Consider the following 20,948-nt stretch of genomic DNA (forward strand, 5'->3'; position numbering starts at 1 on the left):
AGTTATGACCAACCTAGATAGCATATTAAAAAGCAGGACATTACTTTGTCAACAAAGGTGATCTAGTCAAGGCTATGGTTTTTCCAGTGGTCATGTATGGATGTGAGAGTTGGACTATAAAGAAAGCTGAGCACTGAAGGATTGATGCTTTTGAACTGTGGTGTTGGAGAAGACTCTTGAGAGTCCCTTGGACTGCAAGGAGATTCAACCAGTCCATCCTAAAGGAGATCAGTCCTGGGTGTTCATTGGAAGGACTGATGTTGAAGCTGAAACTCCAGTACTTTGGCCACCTAATGTGAACAGCTGACTCATCTGAAAAGACCCTGATGCTGGGAAAGATTGAGGGCAGGAGGAGAAGGGGATGGCAGAGGATGAGATGGTTGGATGGTATCACTGACTCAATGGAAATGAGTTTGGGTGGAGTGAACTCTGGGAGTTGTTGATGGACAGGGAGGCCTGGCGAGCTGCAGTTCATGGGGTCGCAAAGAGTCAGACATGACTGAGCAACTGAACTGACTGAAGATACTCTGGTTGTTGCAACTGGGAGGAGCAATATTTCAGTCATTCAGTGAGTAGAATCCAGAAATGTTGCTAAACATCCTACAATGCATAAGACACACACACACACACACACACACACACACACACACACACACACACACACACGCACGCACACACACACACGTATCCAGCCCAAATGGCAATAGTATTGATATTGAGAAGCTTAGAGTTAACATAAAACATGGTTAGGTAGTAGAAGAAGTCTTCCTTCCTAAAATTGTTTCACTCGATTGCAATTTCACAGTCTCAATATAACCAATGTTCACACTATTCATTGGTTTTATATTATTCCTTTAACAAGATATTTTAGGGAAACTCTAGTGTTCCCAGGCCATTTAATGATGAACAAATATGGACTGTGTCCATGCTCTTATGGAGTTAAAGTCTGGGTGAAGTGTCAGATCAAATTATGACACTAATGAATAAGCCATTGCAAACAGGAACTTTTAAAGGAATGAAATTTGATTCTATGAGAGTATTTAACCTAGGAAATGCAAATCTGTATTGCCAGTGAAAGCCTCCTTATGGAAATGGTGATGAAGCTGAGACCTGAAGACTGAACTGGGGAAACAGAGGGGAGAAATATTTCATCTTGGTGGCTAAAACAGAGAAAAGAGGGAGCGGGTCCACAGGAAGTACAAAAAGCCTAGGGTAGGCAGTACCTCACTGTGAGCCACGTTAAGGATGTGATCTTTATATGAAGAACAAGGACAGACAAAACAGTTTTTATGCAGGATTCTGGCAAGATCAGGCTTATTTTAAGTTCAGTGGTATTCAGAAATGGTTTTCAGTGACCCAATATCAACCTTGAAGAAAGACTGATGAAATGTCACATTGCTTTGTTGCAGTCTTTTCCTATTCAATAATTTACCAGTAAATTGGATGAAAATATAGATGGGCCAAGCAAATTAATAGGTGGACCAATCCTGGGGAAAAAACTCTACTATCATAGACAATAAAATGTTTAAAACCCCAAATTATTTCAACAAACCAGATCATTGAACTGAAACTAGGCAGATGAAAGCTGGAGAGATACAAGTAAAAATGTTAATTTGGTCTTCTAAATAATTGAGTTTAGAGATTCAGTTATAGGGCTGGATTTGGTAGCAGTTCATGTGAAAATATCTAAATGTTTTAACATACTACAAGTTATAATTATGCCATGATTACAGGAAAGAGCCAACACAAACTTAAGTTAAAATAGGAAAATCAATAGCCTCTGCATTTGCCAGCCCATGTGGAGAATACTGTAGTCATGTCTGAGTACCACATCAAAAGCAGGACATTCAGATACTACAATACATCCAGATAAAGACAAACTGTATGGTGAAGGGAACTGGAAAAATAAAAAAGATATGAACTGAAAACCATAACAACATTTTTTGAGCGAGAATTGTGGAGGATTAGAACATATTACCTGGTGGTGTGAAAAGTTCCCCATCATTTGAGAATTCAAGCAGAGGCTAAAAGCTTGTTTTGATTGTTTTCCAGAGCCCTCTAAAGAAAACTTCTTAGGTGGAAGGGAGGTTAAACTAAATAGATGCGTTTGGCACTTTTTTCTAATTTAGACAATCACTGAAGTCCATGAGAGTGAATCCTCAGGTTCATTAGTATCTCTGGCTGCCAAACATCTCAACTCTATGTGCACGCATGTGTGCTCACTCACTTAAGTAGTGTCTGACTCCGCGATCTATGGACTGTAGCCCACCAAGTTTCTCTGTCCGTGGAATTTTCCAAGCAAGAATACTGGGGTGGGTCACCATGTCCTCCTCTAGGGAATTTTCCCAACCCAAAGATCTCCTGTGGCTCCTGCATTGCAGATGGATTCTTCACCATTGAGCCACTGGGGAAGCCTGAACCCTCTCTATACATGTGGTAAATGTCTCACTTAATGAATCTTAGTGGGAAACAGAGCCTTCCTCTCACTAAAGAAACTGAAAGTGGCAAATCCTTGCTTTCACAACTTCCCTAGCATGGAGGACATAGAGTTCATAGTTTCACTTTAGTCAATCAGAGCTACCTACACTGGACTTTGCAGAGTGAGCTGGCAAAGCAAAAGAAGAATCTCTCTGGGAGGCTCCATCAGATCGGAAGCCATCACAGCAGCTGAGCCATGGGCAGTGACAGAGGTGCTGGTCTCATCTGAAGCCTCCTTTATGGCCCTGGCTGCAGCCCAGCCTCCCTGGCTCTTGATTGTTTTCCAAGCCCATTTCTGCACTTTGTCTAAGATTCTGTGATTTTCCCAATATGACTTTAACAAATATCTTTTTAGCTTAAATCATCCAGATTTGGTTTCTGTTCCTCACAATGGCAAACTTTGATTGGTATAACCTCCAATGTGTATTTTGCTTAATGTTAAAATCCATTTTTATGAGGTACAGAAAGACATGTCAGATTCTATAGTGAGCCCCCCCCCCCAGTCATTACATTCAGTTTACAAAGAGAATGGACCCCAGGCCTTCTCCCTGACTCTGGGAACCCTAAGCCAGATCAATAACACAGATATAAAACAGAGAGGAGAGGGGTAGGTGAGAATATTATTGAATATATTTACAGTTGATTCTTATTATTCATGAATCTTGTATTTGCAAACTTGTCTACTCACTAAAATTTATTTGTAGCCTCTAAATCAAGAGTTGCTTCACCTTTGAAATCATTCCTCAAGAAATGTAGAATAGCAAAAAATTTGAGTCACTTTATGAGCCCATCCCCAGCTGAACTCAAACAAGGCAATGCTCTGCCTTCTTATTTTAACTCTCATACTGTAAACAAGTGTTCTTTTCATATCTAGTGCCATGATTTTCTTTCTTGTGTGCCTTTTGTAGTTGATTTCATTATTTTTTAATTTAAATTTATTTTTAATTGGAGGATAATTGCTTGACAATATTGTATTGTTTTCTGCCATAAATCAACATGAATCAGCTACAGGACAAATATGCCCCCTCCCTCTTGAACCCCCCTATCACTTCCCACCCCATCTGACCCCTCTAAGTTGTCACAGAGCACCAGATGTTTTAGCTCCCTGCATCAGACAGCAAATTTCCAGTGGCTATCTAATTTTACATATGGTAATTAAACGTTTTAGTGCTTCTCTCTCAATTCATCCCACCATCTACTTCCCCCTCTACACCCATGTCCATAAGTCTGGTCTGTGTCTCCTCTGCTTCCCTGCAGACAGGTTCATCACTACCATCTTTCCAGATTGCATATGAGATTCCATAAAATGATGGGAGGCATAGCACCAAAGTGCTGTTCATTTTTCTAAGCACAGGCTATGATGTGCTTTATGGAGAAAATACATGTGTTAGATAAGCTTTCTTCAGGTACCTGTTAGAGTTCTGTTGGTGGTGAGTTCAACATTAAGGAATCAACAGCATTAAATAAGGGGTCTTTAAACAGAAAAACAAAACAAGTTTATATATTGATGGGTTCATGAAATGTTGTGACAAGAGATTCAGGAACCTAATTCCATATTTCCCCAAGTCTTTGTGGTATCTTTGTGGAGTGAACACAACCACCACAAAAAATGAGAATTGGCTGTATGTAGAGACAATATTTTCTGTGCTGTGAGTTCTCATCACATCACAGGGTAAGAGAGAAAGGTGGACTTCTCTCATCTCAAGCCTAGGGAGGGGTCCCTCGTAAGGCTGCCTGAGAGTTAGTTGTGTATTTCCCAAATCTCTGGGCATGATGAACTGGGGTCTGACCCCAGGACATCAAGACAATAGAGAAGGAGGGCTGGTGACTGCAATGGTGACATGCAGGTGTTGCTGGTTACTGCCTGGTTGGCAAAGCATAGAATAAGTGGGGGTTTCCTTGGAGAAGGAAATGGCAACCCACTCCAGGACCCTTGCCTGGAAAATCCCATGGACAGAGGAGCCTAGTATGCTACAGTCCATGGGGTCCCAAGGAGTCGGACATGACTGAGTGACTTCACTCACTCACTCCTTGTGGGTGGGCGGTGGGCACACTCTAGAGAGAGCTTGCCAGAATACATCTACCTTAGATCCTATCCAGTAAAATTATCTCGGGAATTAAAGAGCTTCTGCAGGAAAAGGGTAAATGTACACTGCCAGCTAGCCCAGGAGCTACAGTGCCCACCAGAATTTAAAAACTACAGGAGAGAGACAGCACAAAACTGCCGGAAGATCCACAAGGTGTCCTTGGACAGAAAGAGTCAGTTTACCAAGTCCAGATAACATCAAGCTCTACTGTAGCAGAAAGGCTTATTCTGCCACTTTCTGTTTTCTCGCTCTTCTCCCCTGGCTTCAAACATGGTGGGAGTTTGGAAAAACAGATAGCAAGAGACAGCCAAGAAGCTCAAACGGGGAAGCAGAGAAGCCAGTGTAACTTCCTGTTCCCTTAAAATCTCCAGCCCACAGGAGGATTGAGCTGGGGTGGTGTGGTTTAAGACCAAATCTGCAGTTCAGTTTTTCACATGCATGGAAGTAGGCATTTAAATGTCTGAATCAAGATCACGTTTTTGACTTAATGTGTCATTAGAGCTCACATAGACCTGCCAGAACTTTTATACAGGAACACCTCAGTTGAATGGGATTGGTTAGGAAACAAGGATTGAATTGTGGTTTAAGTTGGGCTTTCCTGGTGGCTCAGTAAAGAATCTGCCTGCAACGCAGGAGACCCGGGTCTGATCCCTGGGTCAGGAAGATCCCCTGGAGAAAAGAATGGCACCCACTCCACCATTCTTGCTTAGAGAATCTCATGGAGAGAGGAGCCTGGTGGGCTACAGTCCATGGGGTCGTGAAAAGTTGTACTTGACTGAGTGAATAACACTTTAAATGTTACAAGTCCATGCTTGTGTAATGAGTTATCTACTCATTTAAGGCTTCGCTGCTGCACCATGAGATACCTGAGTGCTGGCTCTAGTGCTGGGTTTGAATTCTGTTTCACCCCATGATCACTGTGGCTAAAGTTTGGTGTGATTAAACACCTCACTATACTTGAATTCGGACACAAATGAAGTGGAGATGACATTAGTGTTTTAGAAATAGAGATTTGTTAAGCATTGTCTTCAGACCAAACCCAGAGAAAAGGACAGTGGCATGCCTGGAATCTGGCTGTCCTCTCAGATCTTACAGGATATGGTCCGCATGAACAATATCACCAGAAACAACATGCTCTTTAGGGAAGTAAGATCCAAGTCAAGTCAAGATAGAGCCTTCCTTCCTGTGTGGTGCCCTGCTATCAACAGGCTTCTGTGTTCTTGCAAAGTAAAAGGGGGCACTTCCCTGTTGGGCCAGGGGCTGATTCCACACTCTCAATGCACAGCATTTGGATTTGATTCTTGGTCAGAGAACTAGATTCCAGAAGCCCTAACTAAGAGTTCACAAGCCACACCTAAAAGATCCCACATGCTGTAACTAAGACCTGGTGCTGCCAAATAAATAAATATATATATTTTTAATGTAAAGGGAGAATTCAATCTACTCTAACCATGGATTTGTATGGAGTCTCTTCCCAAGAAACCATGACCCCCTGAACTGTTGCAAAAAAGCACTCCCTAGGTTAGTGTGAGGATCCAATAAAATAGAAATAATGCATACCAACTTCTTCATTTGCATTTTTATGCATTTATTCAAATGCATTTTTATGCATTTGGCCTATAATAAATAACTGAAAGTTAATCTAAAATTATCAATATAATTAATATGATTTTCATATGTTTTATGTCGAGTGGTTAATTCATTTAAGTCCTTTTTCCAGTTCAACTGGTTATCAGAAAATACAGATGAAAGGGGCATGTAGGAACTATTTTTAATAACCTCCCTCCCCACGGCCAAGTTAATTCTCCAACCATCAAAGATTTTCACATTTTATAGTTTACTGTTATTGGTAGTTTTACAGCGATGTTCCTTAATTCTGCCCTTGGATAGCATGAGAAGATATTTCTTATGTCTACCAAATTTTCTCTCAATACAATTTTAATGTGTTACTTTTTAATGCTTATAGGGATATAAAATTGGATAGCAATGGAAAGACAGGGGCTTACCTCTCCCCACATGCCATTATCTAGACTCTTATGTATGTGCTGCTACTAAGTTGCCACAATTCTTATTCAGGCTAAGAAACCTACTTCACATGTGTGGAAGTAGGCATTTTACTTTACTGATTTTCCATCAGTTTATCCTTTCATTATTCCAGTCTGTTCACTTTTAATTTATAATGTTTTGCCAAACTTGGATATAATACTTTAGAAGTTTTGACCACTGTGAAGGATAATGAAAGAATTATTTCTCAGCATTTAAATAATGTATTGTACTTATTTTATATCTTCTGTATAATAATTGTTATAGTATTATATGTATTGTAAAATGTTATATTGAATATCATATTTTTAAAAGCAAACATCCCTTTAGCAATCATTAGCTGGCCACACACTCACGTGGGTTTCATTAGCTCAAGTCTGAGTTTATCAATATAATGTGTTATACTGAATTGAATATTTAACTTGAATGTTTAATTTTCACTTTAATGGAGTCTACAATTAGGATCCAAAACAAAAAGCATAAACAAAAGAGAAATTTAAAACACAGTTAAAAGATTGAGAAGAAATCAAAATTGTAAATGAGAAAGTATCCAAATTTCACTGTAACAACCTAGATCCAAGAAGGAAGAGAAATGAAATGGGAAAGCATTCATCTTGATTTCTCTGACGTGTGGCAATTCTCTGGAGAGAGAAGCTGTTTAAAGGAATTCAAACATCAAAACACATGATTTACCCAACATTTAGGTACAATAGGAAAATAACCTTAGTTAAAAGGGAACCGAGTTTGACCTTTTGGCTGATCTAAGGGCAATTTAATTTTATAAATGCATTTTTAGTTACAAAAGTTTTAATTCTCCCCAAATTATCTTTTATCTCTTAAAAAAATGGAGAATCAAAGTAAATCATAGTTCTTAAGAATATGAGTCTTAGTTCTAGTGAAATTTGTATCTGAGACTTGAACTGTCATATGAACTCAGGGAGCCTCCTGTAGTCTGCAAAATCTAATCATCTCCTGGAAAAATAAATGCATTCAGGATTACTTTTTTTAAGTCAAAATTTGAGGTGGATGAAAAAAGAAAAATTCCAAATACTCCCAGTAATCATAGAAACAAATCTCAAGATACTTTAGAAACATTTTTTTTAAACTTGCAATGTAGTCCCAGGTCACTAAGGGAACAAAATAACACCACTGTGTTTTACTATTTAATTGTTCAAACGCATTGGAAAAAAATGTCTTATATACTCCACAGGCTCACCTCATTCCTCTTTGCATTGGCAGATCAAATACACAAGACAATGACTACATCACACACAGTCAGAAACTGGGTTAAGATTCTTGAAGATGCTATTAAAGAAAAAGAAAGGAATGTTGAAATAAATTTGTAACCAGATCAAAACAGCAAGCAATATCTAAAATTATTCCCTAGTGAAAATGAATGAGTATTTGATATATGGCCAAGGAAAAAAGCTCATCACAAATTTTAATACTGACTTGCAGAAGGGTACAGTATAGTAGGGGCTTCCCTGGTGGCTCAGAGAGTGAAGCGTCTGCCTGCAATGTGGGACACCTGGGTTTGATCCCTGGATCGGGAAGATCTGGAGAAGGAAACGGCAACCCATTCCAGTACTCTTGCCTGGAAAATTCCACCAGAAGAGCCTGATACCCTACAGTCCATGAAATCGCAAAGAGTTGCACACGACTGAGCAACTTCACTTCACTGTATATCAGAGGAATGAAAAGTTATTATTATGCATATTGAAGAATATTTCTCAGTGCTATAATTAAAAAGCAGTATTTCTTTATGTAATTCACCTTGTCATCCTCTTTATATAAGTACTGTCTGATAATAAAATCTCGAAAAGAGGTGTTTTGTATAATTCACCTTTTTATTTCTATTTTCTGAAATATTATCTATCTCAATACATGCTTATTAAATTGACAGTAATATTTCATATTGATATCTGAAATTCTAAAGAGTGTAAATACATTAATATAGAAAAATAGGGAGACTTGAAGCCAGAAAGCCTGGGTTCTAACTTTTCAACAAACTAATTGTATGTCTGTTCTTTATTAAATAAGAATAATAAAAGAGAAATACAAAAAAAAGTAAATGGCTCAAAAAAAAAAGAGTGAAATGATAAATTAAAATGTGATGCACCTAGAATAGTAGCATGCAACTTCAAGAAGAATTACATAATAAGGAAGAAAATATAGTTATTTGTCTAAATTAGAAATAGACCATTTGTCATGAAAATATTTATTCTTTCTGGGCTGAAGTTTTGGGATACTTTCAGTTTGGAAATCTTGAGGGAACCTCTTATCACAAAGACCAGCCACGATAACCCAAATCAGCTGTTAGAAACATGAAAGCATGAAGAAAAGGGGTGAAATATAAAATACTGATAGCATCTTGCTTAAATTTTGCTACGGAAAGCTGTTTCTAATTGCCAGTCCAGGTTCAATGCATGATAGTGGATGCTTGGGGCTGATGCACTGAGACGACCCAGAGGAATGGTACGAGGAGGGATGCGGGAGGGGGTTTCAGGATGGGGAACACGTGTATACCTGTGGCAGATTCATGTTGATGTATGGCAAAACCAATACAATATTGTAAAGTAATTAACCTCCAATTAAAATAAATAAATTTATATTTAAAAAAAGAACAGTAGGATTGTAGGTTTGTGGTTAATTTTTAAAAATTATTTTGTTTTGATTATCTATAATTTATAATTTCTCAATACTAACTACGTCACTTATTTAGAAAGCAAACACAAAGGCATTTGAATAGGGATAATTGTTGGAAGCACCTCCATCTGTAAAACAGAAGGACTTTATTGTTAAACAAGGAAAAGGCAGTGCTATGTAGACCATCTTTTCAGTATAGAGCATTAATATAAGTTAGGTGTGGATTTGCAGAGAGTTTTCTGGTATGGCAGAAATAACAACTATTTACCAGTATCCATGCCCTCCTCTTTTTCCAGATGTGTGGAAGAATCACACTTCCCCACCCTTTTGAAACTGAGCATGGCCATATGATTTGTTCTGGTGGATAAAAGAAAAACAGAGGTCGTAAGTGGCACCTCTGGATAGAAGCATTAAGAGCTGATGTGCAACTCTGCTTGTTCTCTTCCCCAGTTCCCGACAAAGAGGCCGAGTTTTGGACATGGTGTAGCATAAGATGGCAGAGTGTCACTCAGCCTGGGTCATGAGATTGCTATGTAGAAGACTATCGGTCCCACAGCAGACGCAATGTGACCAAGAAATAAACCTTTGGTAGGTAAGCCACAAAATCATGGTGTTGTCTGTAACTGCATCACCTAGACTTATCTGATTAATGTAGCAGGCAGATGTCATAGCCCAAAATATAAAAGGTTTGAGTTTGGAATGAGACCTTTAAAAGTAGTTAAAGTGAAAAACCAATAGATAATCTATGGCAGGGATCAAGAGTAAAGGATTCTTGGCTTACCTGATAAAATGAGTTGTGAATCATATGGTATAGATCAGCCCACATTTGAGTTCAAGCTTTGCTACTGGTCAGTGTAAGTGAAGTCGCTCAGCCGTGTCCAAAGAGATTCTCCAGGCAAGAATACTGGAGTGGGTTATCATTTCCTTCTCCAGGGGGTCTTCCCGACCCAGGGATTGAACCCAGGTCTCCCGCATTGGAGGCAGACGCTTTAACCTCTGAGCCACCAGGGAAGCCTTGCTAGTCAGTGTAGTTTTCGGCAAGTTTACTTCACATCTCTCAGTCTATTATCCCACTTGTAAAATAGAAATAATAATCTAAGAATAGACTCGGGTTATGTCTCTCTTGAAATGATATCCAAAAAGTTGAGTATAGCTGATCCTCCATGCATTTTTCCTTCTTCCCATGTTTTCCTTCAATAATATGAGTACCTATCACATTCCAGGAAAGGAGAGGTAATATTCTAGGCTCTGAGCCTACAGCAATGGACAAAACAAAAATATCTCTGTTCATACACAGCAATGAGATGCAAAAAGCCACACATTCAATTAGAGGAATTATATATCAGTGATTTCCCTCTGGAGATATTCAATATGACCTTCCTTTAAAAGCTTTTTAACATTCAGTGTAATATGTAGACTAGACAAAAAATTTACCTTTGTTTGGTGGAAAGTAAGACCTCATGAGAAAAGTTGACTCGTTGGAAAAGATTCTGATGCTGGGAGGGATTGAGGGCAGGAGCAGAAGGGGACGACACAGGATGAGATGGCTGGATGGCATCACCAACTCAATGGACATGAGTTTGAGTGAACTCCGGGAGTTGGTGATGGACAGGGAGGCCTGGCGTGCTGTAATTCATAGGGTCACAAAGAGTCGGACATGACTGAGCAACTGAACTGAATTGAACTGAACTGAAGACCAGACTGCCAGTTGTAGAAAATAAGAAACGGTACCTACACCCTCAGTTATATAGCTATAGCCTCAGTTCCTGGCACAGAGCCTAACCAAAAGCAGAAATGCTCTAATGTCTTACTGAATGAATGAATACATGAGTGAAAAAATTAAGTATACACCAACACAGAGAAGAGAACAAAGTGTGGCCTATGTTATTCCTCTCGTTCATGCACTCGTGCATATAACAACATTCAAGCTCTGCTTTGGGTGTTGAAGGTAGAGCAGTGAATGAAAACAAGTCCTATCACCACGGAGCTTACTTACACTCTCTAGGTCATTAAAATTCGTTTTGATGACAGGTTGGTGGGTGGGCCTATTTATGTTGTGAAAATCAGCCTGTTCAGTGATCCCACTTCAGTAGACTGTGGTAAATTGGAGTGTCATCAGAGATTAGTCTAAATACTTATAAAATAATTGGGAGAATAGCACAAGATTTACTGTGTCTATGGTTTCATTTTTTTTAAAAAAAGAATGAGTGCTGAGATTTGCATTCAAACTACATTGCTCCATCTGTCATTTGTTTCCACATTATTAGCCCATGTGTTAGTAATTAAGAATGCTCTGGCTGAAGAGGAAAAATGATTAATCAGGTTTGTTCTCATAGCAGTGACTTAATCTTCTGCTTTTGTTGGAAATAAACAATAACAAAAGCACAGAGTCAAACCTTAAAGTAAACTACCTGGTGCCTTGAAGGTAAACAAGTCAACTGTTTCAACATAAATTGTGTAATTGTGTGGTGGGGGGTGGGGGTGGGGTGGTGGGAAGGAGTGATTTAACTGCATACACTTCATGTCCCACAAATAAGTGAGTTATTGTTCTGCCCTGGATGCTAGATATGGAACTTCCTGACAGGGTTTTGTTTGGCCCATATATTCTCATCTGCTTTGCAAAGATGGCAAAATACTGAGTATAAAAGCTATAGAGAAGGCAGACAGTTTCTACCCATTTTTACTCCAAAAGCATTGTAAAGAGTTAGCATAATATATAGAGTTACTTGGCCACTATTTCTACTAACTATTTTTAACATTTAAAAATTACATTTATATTGAAATAGAAGAGATCTAATCCAGACTTTAAAATGTATTCATAAACATAAGATCTGCTAGATGCATGTAGCTAAAAGACTTTTGGCAAAGTGCCAAAACTCTGCATTTATGTAGTAACATTCCAAACACCAAAATATTGGGTTGGCCAAAAAGTTCATTTGTACTTTTCCGTAATAGATTATGGACAACTATGAATGAACTTTTTGGCCAACCCAGTATTACTGAGAGATTAAGTAAGGTCCATGCTCAGTGTTTAGCACTGTTCATCATACAAAATGCATAGAACATTTTAAACAGATGTTAGCTATTTTTATGGTCATTAGGTTTCTCTTTAATTATAGGAGAAAGAATACACTAACATATAAAGAGTCATGTATCTTATCCGTGATCAGAAACTGAATAATTATAATCAGAGCTGAATTATCTTTTGATGACTCCTACAGCAATACACTAACATTAAGAACTTTTATTACTACTATTATAACAAAGTAAGCTTAGCAGTAATACTTATTTTGCCAATCATTAAATTCTAATCTCTAGTAATAAATGACTTTTACAACATTCATCTTCTCACTCTGCATATGAAACATCACATTCCAATCTTCAGTCTTACTTCTAGGGATGCTAAGTTTTCTGCTTTCACCATTTTTTTTTTTTAATGTACAAGTGTAAACCTACTGTGGAACTGTGAGGGAAGCTACCAGTCAATATCTTTCATATCAAAATTACATGCTGGTGTCGGATTCTAAGTAATGCAATGGATGGGGGCGCTAGAGGCTTCTCTACAAGCCTTGTCATCTTCAAAGCAAGGCTTCATGCTACAGAATCTAAAGAGTGAAAATGAAAGTCAGTCATGCCAGACTCTTTGCGACCCCATGGATGGTAGCCCGCCAGGCTCCTCTGTCCATGGGATAAACCAGGCAAGAATACGGAATGGGTAGACATTCACTTCTCCAGGGGATCTTCACTCATCCAGGTATGGGTCTCCTGCATTGCAGGCAGATTCTTTACCATCAGAGCCACCAGGGAAGCCCAGAAGAAAGCAAACCAAATCAATCCTGGGCAAGACTCCAGCATTGCTAGAGCCCAGAATCTTAAACTTTCTGGGTGCAGTAATACAGCACTGATAGCTTTAGATCGTTTGCCCAACTTGAGTGAGCCACTGTCTTTACCTGTCATGGCTGTTGTAAAAGAAGGTGGAAACCTGAGCCCAGCATCAGCTTGACATGCTATCCTGATTTCCCCCAAACTGAGAGATACTACAGATTTGCTCAGTTATCTCTGGGGGTTGAAAATGGTATTTGCCAATGCATCAACTATAAGAACAGTCATTTACAAAGTTCTACTGTACAGAAGACTCAATCCCTGAAGATAAGAGAAATCAAAATTCAGAAGAAGCATGTGATATTGTGTCTGCCCATCAAAATGTATTTCGAATAAAACTTCAGCACTTAAGTACAAAGGAATTAAAGCAAGTTCTTGATGACTAGACTTCCACAGAGTTAGGTCTGAAACATAATTCTCTACTTAAGCTCATTCATGATTGAAAAGCATCAGCAACCCTCAATAAATATTTCCCATGCCTATGTTAAATAGGTACAATAAAGCAATAAGTAAGATATATGTTATGGAAGAAAATTGCAATGTCATTATCTAAATCCAGTGGAGACAGACTTCTATTAAAATGTTAACTTTAGCTTTGAAGATTGTTTCCAAATATTGTTAGGTCTGAAAAATTATTATTTAGCCACAAACTATGTAGTAGCCTTGCCCACAGCTATAATGAGTATTATATGCCTCCCTACCCCCTACCTCCCTCCATCTACCATCTGGATTTTCTTTACTCATTCCCCATATCAGTATGTTAACCTAAATAGACAAGAGATCCTGCATTGCTATAGGCATTAATAGTTCTAATTTCAGACTGTTTCCCTCTTTATATTTTTCAAAATTGACACATTTTTTTTGCTATTCTGATATTTGATCCCCTTGTTTTCCCATCATTCATCCTCTTCTTTTCTTTTTATATTTGTTTTCTATATTTGCTCAATAAATTGCATTTACTTTCAGTTTCTGGAATTTCTTTTTTGTACCTTAAATTTTCCATTTTTCCATCTCATTCTCATAGATTTTTTCTGTGACTCACCTACTCTAACTTGATCTCTGGATTTTGCATCCAACTGCTTTAGTTACCTAAGATCTTAAGACCCGAGTGAATACCTTGGAAATTCCACTATCTCTAGTTTTCGCCATGTAGATAAAATCCACTGATTTGGAATAACAAGAACACAAGCCTCTGTTCAGAGAGTTCAACACCAACACTAACCAACCAAACACTGATCCAAAAGTACAGAAAACTTACTACACTTTTGTTAGTGTTTAGGCTGGTTTCCATTAGCACAGCTCTGCTTTCTTTTATGCTTTGCATATTTGGACCAGCAACTATTTTCATAAGTATACTAGCTGTTGCTTACTAAAATTAAATGCAAAAACCTATCACCCATATCTTAGTTTCTAATACTCTCTCCAATAAAAAGAACCAGAAATTCTTGAGGTGTGGGTTGCTTTTAAGGCTACAGTAAGAAACATAAAAAAGTGAGCCTGGACCATTTGTAGTGCCAGAAAATGAAAAAGAAAATCTAAATTAATGGTGCTATGTCAAAGGGACACAGAACCCAGCTAAAAGAGTTCCCAGTGGCCAATAAGAAAGAGCTGAGCAAAAAAATAAAATAAGCAGTATTGGATTATAATCCAAAATGTAAAATTAGTATCCATGAGTTCATTGTTGCTGTACAGTCTCTAAAGTTTTGTCCAACTCTTTATGATCCCATGAACTGCGGCATGCCTCTGCTTCTCTGTCCTTTGCTATCTCCCAGAGTTTGCTCAAACTCATGTTCATTGAGTTGGTTATGGCATCCAACTATCTCATCCTCTGTCATCCCCTTCTCCTCTTGCCCTCAATCTTTCCCAGCATCAGGGTCTTTTCCAGTGAGTCAGCTCTTCGCATCAAGTGAGTCCATAAAAGATGGATTCATGTTGATGTATGGCAAAACCAATACAGTATTGTAAAGTAAAAAAATAAGCAGCATCATTTTAAAAAGATGATTAATAAATAAATGAGGAAAGACAAGTCTTCTATACACGAGAATCCCAAATAATTTATGTACATACTCTGTTCTCAAGGAGGAGGAGAATAACTCTCTGCTATTTAGGTATTAGCTGTGACTTCCTACCAAAGAGTGCAGTATGGAAAGAGGGGAGACAGAGGAACTTTACAATAGAGAAAAGTGACACACATTTCCTCAGCTAAGATCAACATCATTATCAACAGTGATGTTGTATTGTTATTAGTGTATACTCTTGACATGATGTGATGAAATAGGACTTTACCTTTATTGTCTTCTTCCATATATATATATGTATATGTATATATCTATATGTATATATGTATATATATATATATATATATATGATTCTAGTCTCATTGTGAAAAAAAATCAGACAAATTCCAGTAGAAGGCCATTCTAAACAAACAAACAAAACCTGAACAGTACTCCTCAAAACCATCAAGGTCACCAAAAGGAAGGAAAATCTCAGACATTCTCACAGCCAAAGTGAACCCAGGAATCCAAGAAGACATGATAAATATGATGTCCTGCATGGCATCTTGGAACAGAAAAGGGACATTAGGTAAAAACTAAGGAAATCTGAATAAGGTATAGATTTTAGGTAACAATCATGTATCAGTATCGATGCATTTATTATAACATACGTGCTGTATCAACACAGATGTTAAATATAGGGGAAACTCTGAGAGGGATGTATGACTGATGCTGTACTGTCTTCCAGATTTTTCTGTCATTCTAAACCTAATATAAATTTAAATCTAGAAAATAAATTCTATTTACAAATTGTTGCACTACCAATGAGGAATGAAGACAAGAAGCTTTTTAGGAGTTGTCACTGGGAGACAGTTCAGAGCAGAAAAGAGGCATCTGCAACATAGGAGGGATCCCAGAGATGTCCCAGGAGTATGGGGCTGGTTTGCAGAGGGTCTGTACTTTAATGAAGAAGAGGTTAATGCCTGCCCTCTCCCATGGGAGGGCTGCATCAGGGCTGGCCTTCTGTCTACAGCACTCCCATGTCCTGCTTCACAGCTCAACATTACCTTCACATTCTCAGAGCAGCTTTTGCAGACCTTCAAGTGAAGTTTAGATCTCCCATATTGCTCCTCAGCACCTTCTACCTCTCTTTCACAGCATATTTTTAAAGGAATTGTTTAATAGCCTTTCCCATGAGGCTGTAAGCTCCATCAAGGCAGCTAGTATGGAGTTAGGTAAACACTAAACATTTAACACACTTCTGTGTTCACTGATAGATTAATAAGGTGAATTTAAAGGGAAGTCATGCCCATGTCGAAGATGAATGCCCTAGGGATAATCCCAGATTTAGATGTGTGAGGCACAGCAATTTCAAAATATTGGAAATCTCCATTTGGTTTGATCAACCAACCACGTGCTTTGTTTAGGATATGACATTTGTAGTGAAGAACACCTGCAAAAAATTATGGTAACCAGTCTTGGCTTGTCAGGAAAGTATTTGGACTTCAACAACGGAACAACTGGAATCTATGAAATTTTATAATAATAAAAATAATAGTGGCTATCACTTATTTAGTAGTTTATAGTGGGCACTGTGTTAAACACTTTGAAAGTTATTTTGTTTAATCTTCACAAAAACCCTGTGATGATAATAGCTAGAAAATATCCAGCACTTGCTCTCTTTTAAGCACTTTATACATATTAGCTCATTCAATCATCCCCAAGATTCTATCAGATCAGCATTATTATAATTGCTATGTAATAGTGGATGATACCAAAGTACATAAAAATATAATGACTAACCCAAAGTAACAGAAAGCCACAGAGCCTGGATTTAAAAACAGAAGAGAAAGGAAGGGAATCTTGGTTCTTAATCAGTTTCCTATGCTGCCTTACCGTTCATTGCTAGACTAACTTTTATTTTCTGAATTTTTCAGATTAAAAGAAAAGCAAACTGAATCTCAGGGATACTAAGTTATTTGCAACAAATTGTTAGGGACCAAACGACGGTCTCTAGGACCTGAGTCATGTTTACTAGAAAGAGACAGGATATGCGCTCATCCTGCCTGGCCAATCATGTAACGCCAGCTACTCCTGTAACTGAGACAAAGAACTGCCTGTATATAAGCCGCCATACTCCTTTGTTCGGGGCTCTTGTCGGATTCCCTTGTGTGGGATGAGACTTGCGCACTAGCGTGCTAGGAATAAACAAACTCCCTTCTTGCGTTTGCAATACTGTGGTGGACTTGCTCTCTCGGTCGGTTCGGAGATACGGGCTCGGAGCATAACATCTGGGGGCTCATCCGGGATCTCCATCCCGCCGGGCAGGACAACCCTCCTAGCAGAAGACAGTAACCTCGTTAGGAGATAAGAGCTCTGAGCACCAGTGCTAACGTTGCAAAAGCCCAGATTAAGTCCAGCGTAAGGCCGGGGCCTGGTTTCGTGCTGTTTGTGCTTCGACAACAATATCAAACTGTGTCTCAGGACTGAAAAAATGATTCCTCTATATGATCTAAAGACAAGAAAAAATGTTAGAGACCGAACGACGGTCTCTAAGACCTGAGTCATATTTACCAAAAAAAGACAAGATATGCGCTCATCCTGCCTGGCCAATCATGTAACGCCAGCTACTCCTATAACTGAGACAAAAAACTGCCTGTATATAAGCCACCATACTCCTTTGTTCGGGGCTCTTGTCAGATTCCCTCGTGTAAAATGAGACTTGGGCCCTAGCGAGCTAAAAATAAACAAACTCCCTTCTTGCGTTTGCAATACTGTGGTAGACTTGCTCTCTCGGTCGGTTCAGAGATACGGGCTCAGAACATAACACAAATCACATCAGAAGTAACACCAACCCAAACTCCAGGCCCTGTCTGTCAGGTTCTTAATCATGTACTTCATAATATCTTGATATTATAGTTTTTTGCAACACAAGATATCCACATACTTACCATATATTGTATAAGTCATTCATTCGGCTGCGTACTCTAAATTTACCTCATTCAAGTTTAAATCAGTGTCTCCTACTTAAGAGTCCTAAATAGGATCAATACACCTTACTGAACAATAAGCTTTACTTTATTCATATCCATTGGACTCTTCAAAGAATAAGTTAATGGTTTTCTTAGTCTTCTCCTTTCAGGACTTGTGTTCTACTAGTACTAATTACCATTGTATTTATCCCTTTCATCCTTTGTATTTACCAGAGCCTGGATTACTCTGGTGGTTCTAGTTTGTCCTATAAGAAAATGAAGTAGGTCAGACAGAGAAGTGTCATATGACTTCCCTTATATGTGGAATCTAAAAAGAAGTGGTACAAATGAGCTTACAGGACAGAAAGAGATTCAGAGACTTAGAAAATGAATTTATTGTCACCAGCAGAGAAGGGATAGTTAGGGAGTTTAGGATGGTCATGTACACCCTGCTGTGTTTAATATGGATAACCAAAAGAACTTATTGTATAGCACATGAAACTCTGCTCAATGTTATGTGGTAGCTTGGATGGCAGCAGAATTTGGGGGAGAATGGATACATGTCTATGTATGGGTGGGTCCCTTTACTATTCACCTCAAACTATAAAGTGAAGTGAAGTGAAGTGAAAGTCACTCAGTCGAGTCTGACTCTTTGCAACCCCATGAACTATACAGTCCATGACACATTGTTAATTGGCTATACCCCAATACAAAATAAAAAATTCAAAAAAAGTAAAAAGCAGAAAAAAAGAGAATGATATAGAATCATATGCTATATTCAAATCACCCTTGATATATGGCTTTGATAAAAGTACAAACTTATGGTCAGTTTTATTTCCCATGCATTTTCATTTTAGACCCACCAATGGCTAAATGTCTCAGGAAAAAAATTTTTTTCTGTCCCATAAAACCTTTCACTTGTACTAATACTAGGCAGTCTTGTATAGGCTCATTTTTCTTCAAACTTTTAGAGTGAAAGAGGAATTTCTGTTTATTTTTGTATTATTCATAGTGTCTAGTACCATGCCTGGTATGCTGTAGGTGTTCAGTGAAAGTCTACTTTATGAAAGATGTTTAAAGATTGCTGAGCAGAGAGTCCTTCCTCTTATTGATGGATGGCTCCATGGTATACACTCGAGTGACCTCCATGTTCCTTTCCTTAGCTTAGCACCATATAAAAGATGGTAGCAGTGGGTAAATGTCCAGCAAAATGAATCAGCTGTATGTATACCATGTAACCCCTCCCTTTTGGATTTCCTTCCCATTCAGGTCACCACAGAGCATTAAGCAGAGTTCCCTGTGCCATATAGTATGCTCTCATTAGTTATCTATTTTATACATAGTATCAATTATACTATTTATGATTATTAAGTTGAATAAACTGTTGCCTCAAATGATTTGCTGATGCTTTTTTTGTGCAATCCATTGTCACGCAATATACATGATATTCAACTTAACAAACATTTGACAAAAGAAAAGAAAATAGATAATCCCACTTTCCTTCTCATCTCTATCACTTGGTATATAACATTAGAGAAAATAATTAGCCTCTCTGAGCCTCAGTCCCTTCACCTTTAAAATGAAGAGAATAAGATTAGTCACTTTACAGAATCACTGTGAGGACTGTATAAGATAATCAGTATGAATTACTTAGCACTGTGTCTGGCACATAAGTTCTCAATAAGTGTTTCTTAAATTATTTTAATACTAGGTATTAAGCAATATAAAGATATCACATTTAGAAACTATGGACAAGTAGATCTACATTGGCTGCTGATAATATACATTGGAAGGACTGATGCTGAAGCTGATGCTCCAATACTTTGGCCACCTGATGTGAAGAGCTGACTCAGTGGAAAAGACTGTGATGCTAGGAAAGATTGAAAGCAGGAGGAGAAGGGAGCAACAGAGGATGAGTGAGATTGTTGGATAGCATCACTGACTCAATGGATATGAGTTTGAGCAAACTGCACATGATAGTGAAGGACAGGGAAGCCTGGCCTTCTGCAGTCCATGGGGCTGCAAAGAGTCAAACACAACTGAGTGACTGAACAAAAATAATATACATATGGATCTATTGACAGTGATTCTGTTGATGATGGCACAGGAAACTCACAGGTCTAGGGAAATGAGAGGAAGACTGCACCAGAAAAGAGCAAATAGGAATTCCTATATAAGATCATTTATTGGCATACGGTGTTAACGTCTGTGTCCTGAAAGGGCTTCCAAAGTCAGGTCATGCCCATAGGAGACCTCTGAATTCCTCTCCTCTCTTGCTCACTAAACCTTCCCCTTGGCCTTCTCCACCTTGGCTTCCTGGCCTACTGCATACGATACGAATTCTGTTTTAGAATGGTGTGGGCTTGTTTGTTCAGGCTTAATTCTTAGGTAAGAAATTCCAAATATGTTGCACTTTTCAAGCAATCTGTAGACACTCAAATAATAGAAAGGACTGTGTTGTTCAGCCAAAGAATAGCTTTTTCTTTTGCTTTTATCCATCAAAGAATGAATACCATCTGAGCTGAACTGAATGCCTGAGTCACTGTTAAGTCACACATTCTAAGCATTTTTCCAGGGCCATGAAGGAAGACATGACTGCTGACTTAGAAAAAGCAAGGGGAAATTAGACGCTATTAAAAATACGGAAACATTTCTTCAGCAATTCTTGTTGTTGTTGAGCATGGACATGTCTGATTAGGTAGATCTTTACCATGTTTATAGAACATTTATTTCTATGGCATAAACATGCGATATAGAATATTACACATTTAAAAATTAAAATATGAGAAAACTATATTTAATGATGTGAAAAATATTTTTGAGTCAAAAGTTTCAGTGGGGTT

This window comes from Capra hircus, chromosome 14 (assembly GCF_001704415.2).
Source record: "Capra hircus breed San Clemente chromosome 14, ASM170441v1, whole genome shotgun sequence".
Lineage (NCBI taxonomy): Eukaryota > Metazoa > Chordata > Mammalia > Artiodactyla > Bovidae > Capra > Capra hircus.